The sequence below is a fragment of the Armigeres subalbatus genome, chromosome 3 (assembly GCF_024139115.2).
Source record: "Armigeres subalbatus isolate Guangzhou_Male chromosome 3, GZ_Asu_2, whole genome shotgun sequence".
NCBI lineage: Eukaryota > Metazoa > Arthropoda > Insecta > Diptera > Culicidae > Armigeres > Armigeres subalbatus.
In genome coordinates, this window is record NC_085141.1 from 47,555,062 (window position 1) to 47,569,958 (window position 14,897).

Here is a 14,897-nt window from a genome sequence, read left to right on the forward strand (position 1 = left end):
TATGTGACATACTCACACAGCTTCGTCGCACGATCTCGCCTCTTTCCCCCTTATGTACAATAGTCTGGCCTGCTGCTTCGCTTCTACCCTGCAGTGTTTATTTATCACACGTAAAATTCTTCAGAAAAGACATATAGTGCCGCACGAAATGACACACATAAACAGGCGCTCTCTGTCTATCTGGTTGCAAGGCAAGCAGGAGGGAGTGGGTTGTCCTGTGTCGTGCGCGCGTGTAAATTTGTCACTTGCTTCGCTTTATATATCCGCTACACACGCTCACAGCCAAGATCGCGAAAACTGTCCCCGAACGCCCCCAGTCCAGCCAGTGCCGATGTTTGGGGACATTGTGCGACATTGTCCGAGCACATAGGATCGAGTGCTTGTTGATATTAGCAGCTCTACCCCCTTTCCCCGTTCACGCTTCACTTAGGTTTGGGGATCAGCGTCGGTATCGTAGTTGTCGTTGTCGCAGTTGGCTGTGGTCACGCGGTGGCGTTTTTCCTCTCTTTCTGGTTCGTTGGCTACCGTTGTCCGTTCCTGGTCCGATGCGGGAATTAACGAGGGGGGTTCGTTCGCTCCAAGTGGAGTGATATCTCGCTCTCCAGCGCCGTGCTTCCCCATCTTCTGCCGTCGTCGCTTTTGCTGCTAGCTGGCTCTTCTGGTGGACTGCTGGCTGGTGTGCTATTATTATGTATAGAACACACATTATTAGAGAACACACTTGCCGCCGTGCGCTCCAGCAAAGTCAGCGGCTCCACTTCATAGCCGTCGACGACGACGTCCAGCTCTGGTGGATGGACGGAAAGGAAGAAGACTTCATATACGAACCGGAGTGGCAGCAACAGAGGCAGCAGTTGAGTATTACTTTGCCCGTTTTGCGCGTAGATGTAGTCTTTGGCTCTTTGCCGTGGCTGATTTTTTTCCTGCTCAGTGACTGTTGGCTGGAGGAAAATAAAAATAGAATTTTTAGTTTGGTGTTGCAAGCTTTGCTTGTAGAATGGACTCGTATGAATGGGGGACAGGTACCAGTTTATTCTAGCTTCGAGAAGAAGCAACTCGTTCGTTTAGATGTAGTTTAGTAAAACTCTGGGCAGGCGAACAAGTGCTGTGATTAAGAACAGCGCCTGGTTTTGAATATTCCTGGAATTTTAATGACGAATGAAAATTTACATAGAAACATAGAAAACAGATAGTTTGACTCATAGCTAAAATATAATTTTGACAAAATTTCTTTATTTTGAAACCATAATTTCATACTGAACTTAGCTTTGTTCGGTAATAGATTGATAGATTGACAAGACCTTCCTTTGAAGTAATACATCAATGGAAATTTATATGAATGCAGGCATTGATAATCATACAAAATTCTCATGTTAGCGATCAATATTGAATGAAAAATTTGCTTTTCAGTTCGAAATTACTTTAATTTTCAATCAATAAAAGTTGTTTTTATTTGTTTTTCAGAATGCTTATGCCCAGGTTGGGACTTCACACAATTGATCTGACACATTTCAAGCCTTTATTATTCTGTTTTTCCTTTCTTTTGAGCAGAAGGAATCCAAACCAGTCTGAATATTTTGATAATGTTTTCATCATATTAAGATCTTGCGAAGCTGTAGGATTTCTTCGAGAATGCCAACGTCATTTTCCGAAAGCATTTTTTTCCGTGGAACATCATTATTTATGAAGTTTTGCATTGTATTGAATTTATTAATAACTAGTCGAACCTGCCCGATCTTGCTCGGTTTGAATGTTTTTGACCCACTCTCAACCCATAATTCATGGAAACATAGCATTTTTATATTTGTTCAACTTTCCCAGAAAAATGTTCTTTTTTTAAATACACATAAACACAGAAGAGCCCAACACGATTCGATTGGTGAGGAAATTTTGTAAATCGGTCATCCCGTTCGTGAGTTATATTGTGTCAAAGGAACTCAAACTCATTTTTATATCCAGCTTTTCACGCTAGCCATAAATCAACAAGGGGTGAATCGAATTTGACATGTGCTGTGAACTTGATTTAAAATAATATCTTGGTAGCCGTGATTTAGAGTCAACTTACTGATCTGCCAAATTTGGTAAAACATCAACATATGGTCTGAGAAACAAGTGCAAATCTTCTGGGATTAATTCGTATTTCTTTTACTTTTTAGTGACGAAAAATAAAAAAAAATGTTTTTTCTAGGATTTTCGTTGAACGCCTAGAACTTAAATTGAAACACAGCGGATTGGAACATCCTTTGAGATGCCTATGAATTCAGGAAGAGCGGAACAAAGCCTCATATGCATTCGATCGGCCCAGGGGAAATCTTAAACTGATCACATATTGTACGATCTGAATGACCACTTTTTCATAGGTTACCGGAAGGCTGTAAAACCTAATCTGTGTTATTGGCATGAGCAAGCTACAAGTTGGTCAGCGATATTGGTGGATTTTAACTCCAGGGTATTATGTGATAGCCGATGGCATAGGACAAATAAAAATGCGCGATCGTTTTGCAATGTTTCCGCGCTTTGTAATACTATGAAAGCATGAAACTTTCCCTTTTCGATGTGAAAGTGGACTATGCGGAAATGGGATGTTTATATGTCGGAATCACGAATTCTTTTAATTTATATTGAATTGACCTTTCCCGTCAAAAATTGTATCGCGTTTTATTGTCTCAGTCGATTTTTTGGCATATTTCCCAAAGAACCCATATTTTTCAAGCCTCGTGGCTTATAGATGATCATTAAGAAGACTATTGGCTTGCATCCTTGCGTTTTTATGACATCACCCACATCACTCTGATTTTACATTAAAATTACTTTTGGAAAGAATTTACAAGAAAAACGTCTCACTCCCATGGTGTGGCTTGTTCATATACACTTATACAATCCTTTTGTGTGGAACTTGAGATAATCTCAGACTGCTCTACTTCCCCCTTCGCCCTTCGTAATCAATGGATCTTGCATGTCAATTGAGAATTAAAAAAATCCTTGTCCGACATTAGTTCAACTGCCGACCACCTTTCTGAATAATTTTACCTATGCAGTAAGATATCATAGTGAAAACTGATACAATTGATTGGAATATGAAAACCATTTTTAGAAACTTATCTAATTTCCAAAATATGACAGTTTAATGTTTTCATTGAAAATTTCAACTAGTCACAGATTGCTAAGATCCATTTTTTCAAATTATAGTGGACACAGCAAGTGTCAAAAGGGGTGAATCAAAGCATTATGGCACTGTCGTGTAAAAAGCTGGATATACAGATTTCACACGACCCAATTTGCTCATTTGTAGCTTTTTATATTAGGGTAAGACGGTATAATATACCCCCCCTAAGGCAACTTCTTAATAACTTTTTTCTTTTCAACGCAATTTATGCAAACTTTGTGTTATTTGGTAGTCCAGGAAGTCGCAAATGCATTGCTCGTGAGTAGTCATATAAAAATATTACAGATAACACGTGATAAAGCTTTTTTGAAAAGTCGTGAAAAAATGAATTTCATATAGTGCCTGGGCAATACGCTCCACCTTAACCAAAGACGTTTCATAGCCGTTTCATAGTAAGGGCATATCGTCCTGCCTACACTGGGGCGTTTTGACCAGTGAAAAATGTTTTCGAAAATCGTTACATTTTTGTAGATGGAAGCAATTTTATATCATATTAACCACTGAGAAAAGTTATTTTGTTGCCCAACTTAGTGTTCCAGTGCAAGTTTTGCGGACAGTATGCCAGAGTCGCTCCAGAATGTTGAGCTAACAAACATGAAAAGTTACATCAAAACTGTGACTTTATGTATTTTGCTATTATTTTCATTGTGTAATACAAAAATACTTTCACATTCACATAGTATGATGGGTTTACAAATACTTATAGGTACCAACTGATTTTGACCCTTAATTAATTATAGTTTTCTAGAAATCAAAGGGGGCGTTTTGGCCAGGTGGGGCGCATTATACCGTCTTACCCTATTATTTATTCAGACCAGGGATTAAATCCTAAAGAGAAAGAGCAAGTCTCTCACTTATCATCTCTGTATACATATACGATATGGTCCAATGCACCGAGTTCATCATTGACGTTTGAGCGGTGCGCTGTTTACTAAGAATGAATACTTTTTCATTCATCGAGTTCATGCAAGTGTTCATTTTTAGTAAACAGCGCCCGTCTCAAACGTCATTGTGTTCATTCGGTGCATTGGACCATAGACCTGTGCAGGAGTTCATCAAATTCACTCACCTGATGGATTTTGACATTTGAGCGGGTCGTCTTCTCGAACAAAAGTTCATTTTGCGTTCATTATGCGACCCGCTCAAATGTCATAATTTCTTGGGGGAGTTCATTTTGCGTTAGTCTATGTAGCATACCGTGAGAAACTTTTTTCGCAAGCTGTCATGATAGAGAACTGATTCGGAAAGCTATACCCCATGATAAATTTATTTTGGAAAGCTCCAAATGCGGGGAGCACTGGCTCTGATGATGCATTTCAACTTGTTCTGCACAGCTGTGCAGTAACCAACACGAAATGAGTGAAAACAAAGCGAGAATCACCATTTATCTGTGGGGGCTGCCTATCCGATTCTGTTTTTTCGCACTTGTATACGAGTTTGATAAATTTGTTATCATGGCTTGTTATGATTCGGAACAGTTTTTGCCTCTCTTTTATCGTTGTTCGTTATCTATTGAGAGCGATTTTTGCAAACCCTGATTCAGCCTAAGGCCGAAGTGGCCTGTGTAATAGCAGTTTCGGGGTAGTTAGGATCGAGTTTGGACATCTAAAGTAAACATGATTTATTAAAGTATGTGCACTTTTAGTGTACTTTTAAAATACTTTACGAACTACTGAAACGTTCCATTCATAGCTGATTATTTCAGAAACGAATGTGCTGCTTCAAGTCAATAACATTTGGATATTACATAAGTGTTTGAGGTGACACGGGAAGCACGAACAATAATCAAATTGTCATAATTTTCATCATTGAATGCTTAACTTTTCTTCTACAACAAATATGATTTTGAAAAAAAAACATCACGCGTGCTTACTCGCAATCTACATGCTGATACATTCACAGTTACGGGAGATATATATGAAATGCACCGATTGGGTAAAATGCGCCACCACATTTTCTTGGTTATTAACCCAAATTTTGTCTCAAAATCGTGAGCGGTTGAAGCCAAAAAACATTTGCAAGCCGTTACACACAAAAAATTGTCAAAAACTATGTGTTTAAATTTCTAAAAATAAAATGTTTTTTTTGGCTCTTTCTTATGCAATTTCGGTGTTTACGTCAACAATGCTTTTTCTTTATATACAAAAAATATTTTCTCCTTTTCTTTTATAAGTCTAACGTATTGACTACCTTAAAGTATAAGACTGACACTAATCTTTTGCAAAACAGTGTGACTATTTCAGTAAAAAATATTGGAATATTTTCATTATTATTTTTGGGTGGCGCATATTGCCCAGCGTCGTTAATTTTAAATGAAAATGAACTATTTTGGAATTAAATCGTTTTCTTGTATTATTGTTGGTTTTTCTTAAAAATGTTGGACCATATAACGACTGATATGCTAGATTAGTGATAAACACTTCATTGATAAACACATTAAATTAGGACATTTGCTTAGGGGGAGCATATTGACCATCCTTCCCCTACAGTCCATGAAACAGAAAGCAACGTCCATTTGCTGGAACTCCACTATAGCAGAACGTTTGTCCTGAGCTTACGATTTGGTACGGATGAGTTTGGGAAAAAGTGTCTCTTATATTGGTTTTCAAGACTATGACGAAAAGACGAAAATGCCTGCCCTAACCCTATAGAATAAGACTGAGAGAAAACTAATAACGATAATAGGAAGGACAAAAATTTCATCTAGTAATGGGATCAGTTATGTGACGAGTAATTTTATCTTTAAATCACAGATAAACATACGATGCGTGAGATTGGGAATAGTTTTAGAGAAACTGATTTGATTTTATTTTGTTCTAAATGTAACGTATCTCTGGAGGACAGTTCTCCAGTGTTTGTAATGTTTCTTCCGCAAATCAGTCATCTTGGAAACCACGTGCTTTTTCTATTGATTTTTCAAGAGCACGTATTGAGAGAACCACAACGCCCATGGGGATGAAACACCCAAAGATCGTTTGCTTGCTTATGCTAAACAATAGACTTTAATTTCAGCATTGTACGAAAATTATTACGCTAGATTTGAACTTTTAGTAATAGGAGTGGAAAACCGTGTGATGAATTTAAAATTCACCACATGGCTTGATTGTATTATCACCTTAATATCAACATCTCAGATATCAACAAGAACGTTATTTGGACAATTATTAATATTCTGGGGTCAAATGGTGGAGGCCCTTTTAATATTTTTGTTACAGTCGACGGGCATTTGAAGCAAGGATGTTAACGATCATTTAGTAATCTGCGTTCGATCATTTAGTAGTTTGTCAATAACTCATTCCAGAGGCTTAATTTTAAAATGTGTTGTATGGTGGACTTTTAGTGCGAAGCTTTTTCTACAACTCTCCTTAACAGGTAGATGTTCGAATTCCACTGCTAAAGGAGTTACGGTTCTAGTTGCTTTACTTATACTAAATGATAACAAAATATGCAATCATTTAGTCTAAGCTACTGCTACTAGCGCTATATAGATTTGAAGAAAATGTTCATACATATGAACAAAAACATGATACTGCCAACAGACATAGACGGAGTTACAGATGCCGGTTGACAGGATGGCGTGGAATCGAATATTTAGGGATCTAAGGAATAGCGTCCCTCCGCGGTGCACAATTACCATACTAATCATAATTAATTTGTCGCAACTCTTCTCCACTAATCTTTCCCTTTCCTGTCAACTCTCTTTTCCCTTAACGCATCCGATACTTGTGGGACTGGCTTAGCCCAGCGCTTGATTGTGGCTGGAAACCGGTGTACTATACACACTAACTTTTTCTATTTCGAGCTCGGCAAAAATGGGCACCGCTGTAGCTCAGTAAATTTCAAAACTGTACTTCGGCAGAAAATTTCGTTTATTACTGATTCTCAGTAAAATATTTGCTGTATCTCAGCAACTGAAACGTCACTTTTACTGAGATCTCGGCAAAAAGCATGTTTGCTGAAACTCGGCGGTGCCCATCCCGGGAAAATAAACAAAAAATGCTGAGATCTCGGCGAAAAAAATTAAGTGTGTACGGTCTATCGGTCTACGGAATCATTGCATTGTTTTAGGTTTTTTTTTTTCCTGTTTTCATATTTAGACATTATTATAGGCATCAAGCATCATTTTTCAAGGAGAGAAAAGTTTTATTTTTGAATTGTTTGTTTCATTATTGAAATCGTGACATTTCTCTGAAATCATACTCAACAACTTTACTGACAGAAGTTGAGAAATGAAATACCATATTTTCTTTCAGTGCAAGTCAGACTAAATTTTCCGGAAATATGCAAAATTTACAATATACACAGATAGAATAATCCTCTGAAATTTACGTTAAAAATCATGCACAAAAATGGAATGCCATTATTAGCGTAATTCCACACGGGATATAGCCTAAATGTATACAATATTTGACGTTAATCGTCAATATTGCATACAAGTTGTAAGCAATCTTGTTAGGGAGAGGACTATTTTAGCGTAGAATAACGTAAATTTCCGCATGTCAAGTCTTACGCGCTGTTTGTTTTTCATTACTTTTTTTTCTGTGTAGGAATAAGGCAGATTTCTTTATGCATCTGATTCTGATGATCACGATTTCATACCCATTTTGCATAAATAATATGTCTGGAATGTTTGACCATCAAATGTGGATTACAATTGATACTTGCATAATTTAGTCTTTCATCGATGTGTTTTCTACGGGAATGATATGAAAAATTTAAGGAAAGAGATTATGATAAAATAGTTTGTTAGGTAGCCGGCTCCACGCCGCGTTTGCTCTCGGCGGCGACGGCTCGAATAGTTGATCGAATAAGTTAGTAGGCGGAATTCGACTGAAATGGTCGGCCGTTCGACTGAAATGGTCGTTTGACAGAAATGGCATTTTGCGGAAAATTTCATTTGGTCGTATGAGTCATACAATTGGCCAGCCAACTGCTGTAAGTCTTTTAAATAAAGACAGAATAATAGTATTTTCTGCCAAACGATTATTTCGACAAATGGTATTGTCGGTCAAGTGACCTATTTATCCAAACGGCTTTTCGGCCGTATGTGCATTTATTTAAGCGACATTCTCGACCAGATTGATTGCGGCCGAATGATTAATTCGGCCAAACATCTTTCGACCATGTGGCCTCCACCCAAACGTCTCTTTCCGTCGTTTGACCAAAAGTCATTTGGCGGAGAGCCATTTGTTCAAATGCCACTTGGCCGTTCTCGGCCTAAATGACCTTTCCGGCTAAGCGACGTTTTCGCCAAAATGGCCAGCTCAGCCTAACGACACTTTCGGTCGAATTTCATTTCGACCAAATGGCCCTTTTTGCCAAACAACCATTTCAGTCAGAGCGTTAGGGGTCGTTCACTAAATACGTAAGCGCATATGGGGGAAGGGGGCGGATTAAGGGTCGTTTGGTCGAAACCCATTCGGCCGAAGGCCACTAGGCTGAAACCCATCTGGACGAAAGGGTCATTTTGCCCAAAGGGTCATTAGGACGAAAGGATCATTAGGATGAAAGGGTCCTTTGACCGAGGTCATTTGGCCGAAAGGGCCGAAAGAGTCAATTGGCCGAAAGGGTTATTTGGCCAAAAGGGTCGTTTTCAAATGACATATTCGGCCAAATGTCGTATTCAGACAAATGTCCTATGTGGCCAAACGACCCTTCCGGCCAAATGACTTTCGGCCAAATGACCCTCTTGGCCAAATGTCGTATTCGGCCTACGGACCCTTCCGGCCGAATGACCCTTTCGGCCAAATGATCCTATCGGCCAAACGACCGTTTCGGCCAAATGAAATAACCCTTTCGGCCAAATAACTTTTTCGGCCAAACGACCCTTTCGGCCAAATTACTCTTTCGGCCAAATGACCCTTTCGGCTAAATGACCCTTCGTTTAAATGACATTTTCGGCCAAATGACTTTCGACCTAATGGTCTGTTCGGCCAAATGGTATATTCGGCCAAACAACTTTTGGCCTAGTGGCATTCGGCTAAATGGACACCTCTAACTCTAACGAAAAAGATCAGATGAAAGATTTCCTGCAGGACATATGTGAAAATCCTACAGAAATTTACAAGCACTGGTGAAGAAAATTTTCCAGGAGTTTCCCATCCAGAAATTCTGGGACACGTATTACTCATTCCTTAGAACTACTGGATAAGGGAATCTCTAAAACTCATAGAAAAGAAGTTCTTGGCGTGAATTAAAAACACTGTGAGTATAAACCACCCTGTCCCCTTGAAATTTCACAGGAATTCTCGTAGAAGGAACTTTTTATAAGTCCTATCGAGGAAATTCCTCAGAATTGCTGCAGTTCTTTAGATTTTTTGGTGGAATAATTCCCCATAATTCCTGAATGGGCAAGTTCTCAGAACTCCTGAGGAAGGAAATCCCCAGAATTTCTCGAGATGGAAGAACCCAGAATGATTAAAAAATCACTTTTCCAGAATTCGTGGAACAGGAATTTTCTAGATTCTTGGAGAAATTGATCAGAAAAAAAAAAGACAGTCTTTTGGGCACCAAAGTTTTCTGAAATCCTTGGAGGAAGAATTCCCCATTATTTATGAAGGGATAAGTGAACAGAACTCCCAGGTAACAATGCTCAAGAATAGTAGTAGGAATGTTGCAGAATTCCTGGGAGGAGATTTTCTTTGAATCCAAAGCTCTGAACGGAACATTTCCTCAAAATACTTAGTTAGAAGAAGTAGTAGGAATGTTGCAGAATTCCTGGGAGGAGATTTTCTCGGAATCCAAAGCTCTGAACGGAACATTTCCTCAAAATACTTAGTGTGGGAATTTTCCCGAATTCTTGGAGGAGTCCTGAACCTCTAGAACAGGGCTGCCCAACGTACGGCCCGCGGGCCGGATACGGCCCTTGGTTCCATTTTATGTGGCCGGTGACGTGAAAGAAAAATACTTCATAACCGGCCCGATAGCATTTTTATCTGGCTCGAGAAGCTCCTTCTTATTATTTAATAATTAATACTGACGATTATTACTAATTACTAAATGCGATTCTGAAAAAAAAAATGTGTTAGGGTAAATGACGGTCTCGGCAGGTCTTGTTCTTGTCATTTCCCCCACTCTGATTTTTTTTCTTTGCTTTCAAGACGTCTTGAGCTTGGACCTAGTTGGTCCATCTCGCTTACTTTGATTATTTTGAAAATGTATCCAGTTTTCCACGAGCGCTTGTCTCTGATTTGACGTTTGTGGAGGTCAACTGCACCCAACGTTCCTAGCATTTTGATCAATGTGCTAAATAAGAAGGCGTGGGGCCCTCCTTAGCCGTGCGGTAAGACGCGCGACTACAAAGCAAGACCATGCTGATGGTGGCTGGGTTCGATTCCCGTTGCCGGTCAAGGCAATAAAAGACATAAAAGTATCATCGTGTTAGCCTCATGATATACGAATGCAAAAATGGTATCTTGGCTTAGAAACTTCGCAGTTAATAACTATATAAGTGCTGGATGAACACTGAGCTGCGAGGCGGCTCTGTCCCAGTGTGGGGATATAATGCCAATAATAATAAGAAGAAAGCGTGAATCTACTACATCAGCACCTTATTATATACCACATTGGTCATAATGCTCGAAACGGTGGGTGCAGTTGACCTCCACAAATGTCAACTCAGAAACAAGGCCGCAAGCAAGCTGGCGGCCATTGCCGCTCGTGGAAAACTGGAAAAAATATGTACCGAATATTTCCTGACCCACCAGCAGGTAGTCAACCTGGAATTTGGCCCGTGGATTGAAAAGGTTTGGCAGGCCTGCCCTAGAACTTCTGCAGAAAGAATCACTGGTGGCGGAGTGCTCAGAATTTTAAAATCGCAGAAATGAATTTTCCAGAATTCCGGGAGAAGAAATTTTTCAGAATGGATTAGTTAAAAATGTACCTGAGGGATTTCCTGGTTTGATACCAGTTATGTAAAAAGGTGCTCACCAATATTTCTAGCTCTTTCATGTGTGAAATGGCTCAATGGTGGTTTTGTCATTGCCAGAAATACGATGCTGATCACCATATCAAACCATTTGATGGATCATATCTATCATCAGCCCTCCTTAGCCGTGTGGTAAGACGCGCGGCTACAAAGCAAGACCATGCTGAGGGTGGCTGGGTTCGATTCCCGGTGCCGGTCTAGGCAATTTTCGGATTGGAAGTTGTCTCGACTTTCCTGGGCATAAAAATGCCATCGTGTTAGCCTCATGATATACGAATGCAAAAATGGTAACCTGGCTTAGAAACTGCGAGGTTTCTAAGCCAGGTTAACATTTTTGCATTCGTATATCATGAGGCTAACCAGTTATGTGGGCATAAAAGTATCATCGTGTTAGCAACATGATATACGAATGCAAAAATGGTAACTTGGCTTAGAAACCTCGCAGTTAATAATTGTGGAAGTGCTTAAAGAACACTAAATTGCGAGGCGGCTCTGTCCCAGTGTAGGGATGTAATGCCAATAAGAAGAAGAAGAAGAAGAAGAAGAAGAAGAAGATCTATCATCAGTTACAAAATCAGATTTCTTTAAAAACGATAGCAATCGCAATCCTAGGAACTAAATATTGAGAGCAAAGTGGCGAAATTGTATTGTATAAATTGTCAGTTAATTAAGGTTTGAAACCAACCGGGAAGAAGCACTGAGATTTGTAAGTAATTATGCCTACTTTTAAAGTATGGACCATATATATATATTGCTTCCACCCGTGCCAGCGCCTACTTTTAAAGAAGGAATCACATCTACCACTGCCTTATTTCTAGTAAAAGCATACTTTTAATCACATTCACCATTGCAATAACTAGCCCACTTTTACAGAAGGGATCACATCCATTGCCTCATTTCGAGCAAACACCTACCTTTAAAGGAAGATTTACATCCGCTATTTCGTTGATTAATAAACATTACTTTTCACAATGAATCCAATAACAGTTATCATTGTTTCATACTTGGCTAATGCAAGCTTTCTACGAAATGATGACGTCTTTTTAATTTTATTATCGACCGGTGTTGTATTCACCATTGCAACTATTTTAGTGAACAGCAAAAAAAAAAATATGCCAAATGTCCGTTATACCCAATGACCCTCACTTTTGACGCTGTTTACGATTATGCCAAATGTTCGTTATGCCAAATAACTATTATGCCAAACGGTCTTGATGCCAAATGACATTATGCCAAATGACCCGCTCCCAAATCAAGGCGGGGTTGATTCAAATCTAAGTGGAAATAGTACATACTTGGTGACTTACGACACTCTCATAAGTCCGAAAGAAGCCGTATACTTCAATCCATCAATCGAATAGTGAAAGATATTTTTTGAAGGAAATAAATATGATCATAACGTTTATTAAAACTCTTAACGGCAATAATCATTCATCGTTCATTTGAGTTCGGTTTTCTGCACCGGTAGATAAGGAACTCACTCATCTTTCCAACCGTATATTCTCATGGGAAGAAAACATTGAAATAAGGCGGTTCCTTTTCCGTTTGCGGATCTGGTAGTACACAGGATTGTCCATTATTCTCCGCAGAACAAAACCAGCATAGCTTCTCCAGAAGCGGATATCCATCCAGAAAGGCGATTCTGTTGACCAGTGGAACTCGTTCACCATTGCAAAGCGTATAGCGTATTTCATCGGCGGATCCAGCGGTTCACGGGTATTAAAAGGCCTTCACATCAGTAAACAACCCCGCTACGTGTGTAGCCTTAACAGTTGCAGAGGCGGAGTCTCATCCTGTCCGGTGATAGATATGGTTTTCTTCCCGACGCCTAACCAAAGGGAGAAGGCGTTAGCTGCAATAACTAAATGATTTAACTACTTTTAATAATGTAATCAAACTAAATTGAGCAAAAACAATACTTACGATTAATCCACACGAAATAGTCTCTGCTTCTCGCAGCTTCTCCTCGATTGTTTGGCACAACAATTTTCAAGTACATTTTCACCCATTAATGAGTAGAATCTTTTAACTTCCAAATGGGGTGAAAGTACACATTATCAGAAATTCCAAAGTACCCATTATTTTGACATCTCAATACATTGTAATTGTAATTGTAATTTATCAGCCTTCACCCTGGCAGACACTGTCCGCCCATCTACACTTAAGTTAGGTGAAGACCTACCAAGCCTTCACCGTTAGCATGCGCTAGACCGTATAGTACACCGGTTTCCAACCACAAGCAGGCGCTGGGCTTAACCAGTCCCACAAGTGTCGGATACATTAAAGAAAAGAGAGTTGACAGGAAAGGGAAAGATCAGTGGAGAAGAGTTGCGTTTGCTGAAACGAGACAAATAAATTATGATTTGTATGGTAATTGTGCACCACGGAGGGATGCTAGTCCTTGGATCCCTAGATGTTCGATTCCACGCCTTTCTTCCAACCGATATCTGTAACTCCGTCTATGTTTGGTGGCAGTATAATCTTTTTGTTCATATGGACGTTCATTTTCTTCAAATGCCGGTCGTCTGTAATAAAAATAATAAAAGGGCCTCCACCATTTGACCCTGGAATATTAGTAATTGTCCAAACAACGTTCTTGTTGATATTGAAGTCACTAAAGAAACATTCCAAACACTGGACAACTGCTCCAAAGATACGTTACGTTTAAAGCTAAATAAAATCAAATCAGTTTCTCGAAAACTATCACCCAATTCCACGCAGCATCTGTTTCTCTGTATTATAAATATAAAATTACTCGTCACATAATTGACCCCCTTAACAAGTATAAACTTTTGTCATTCCTATTATTGTTATTAGTTATTATTATTAGTTTTCACTCAGTCTTATTCTATAGGGTTAAGGCAGGTATTTTCGTCTTTTCGTCATAGTCTTGAAAACCAATATAAGCGACACCTTTTCCCAAACTCATCCGTACCAAATCGTAAGTTCAGGAGAAACGTCCTGCTATAGTGGAGTTCCAGCAACGTAATTTTATCAATTTTGACGAGAATTGAACGTATTTGAAGCAGCACATTAGTTTCTGAAAGAATCAGCTGTCATGTGAATGGAACGTTTCGGTAGTTCGTAAGGTATTTTAAAAGTACACTAGAACATTTACGTGCACATGCTTTAATAAATCATATTTACTTTAGTTATCCAAACTCGATCCCAACTACCCCGAAACAGCTATTACTGTAGTAGTAACGCACCGAATCGGGGAAATCATGCAATATAACGCAGAGTTTAAACCCTCTCTTGCGTTATGTAATATCCACTAAAACAAAGCTCCTAAGAAATTGATGCGTGAAAAATAAATAAAAGTTATCAGATTGCATAAGCAAAAGTTTATATTTTAAGTTGATCCCTTGAGTGTCAACCGGTGGATACCTGTTCTAAACACTCATTTGTTTCAAGTTCTATTTCACGCAATCCCCCCACATTATATAATAATGAGTGCTGACAACTCAAGATACTAAAGATCATGAGCAGAACGGAGGTAGGCATAACTTCTAGGGATCAACCACCACCATTATTTTGACATCTCAATACATCATCAAAAAATGGGTCTTTTCAACTCTTTAATGGGTATTGTCGAGTTTACAGTGTAGGCTTCGTGGTAGGCCGCGTACACAATGGCTGTTTACAGTTGAAGACGACCTGAGGGCGCTGAACGTTCAGGGCGACTGGAAGCGATTGGCTCAGGATCTAGTCCAATGCACAGTGGTGGGCCCTCATACAAATCCCGGACAAAACCTGAGATTGCGTTCAAAACTTCACCACAGAGTAATTTTGAAACGTTGAATT

At 39.2% G+C, this 14,897-nt stretch overlaps 1 long non-coding RNA gene across 1 annotated transcript in view; it reads right to left on the bottom strand.

Moving 5' to 3' along the window:
* The window catches only part of LOC134228018 (uncharacterized), a 593,534-nt gene that overhangs the window by 543,923 nt on the left and 34,714 nt on the right, over positions 1-14,897 (bottom strand). The gene's annotated exons all lie outside the window — the stretch shown is intronic.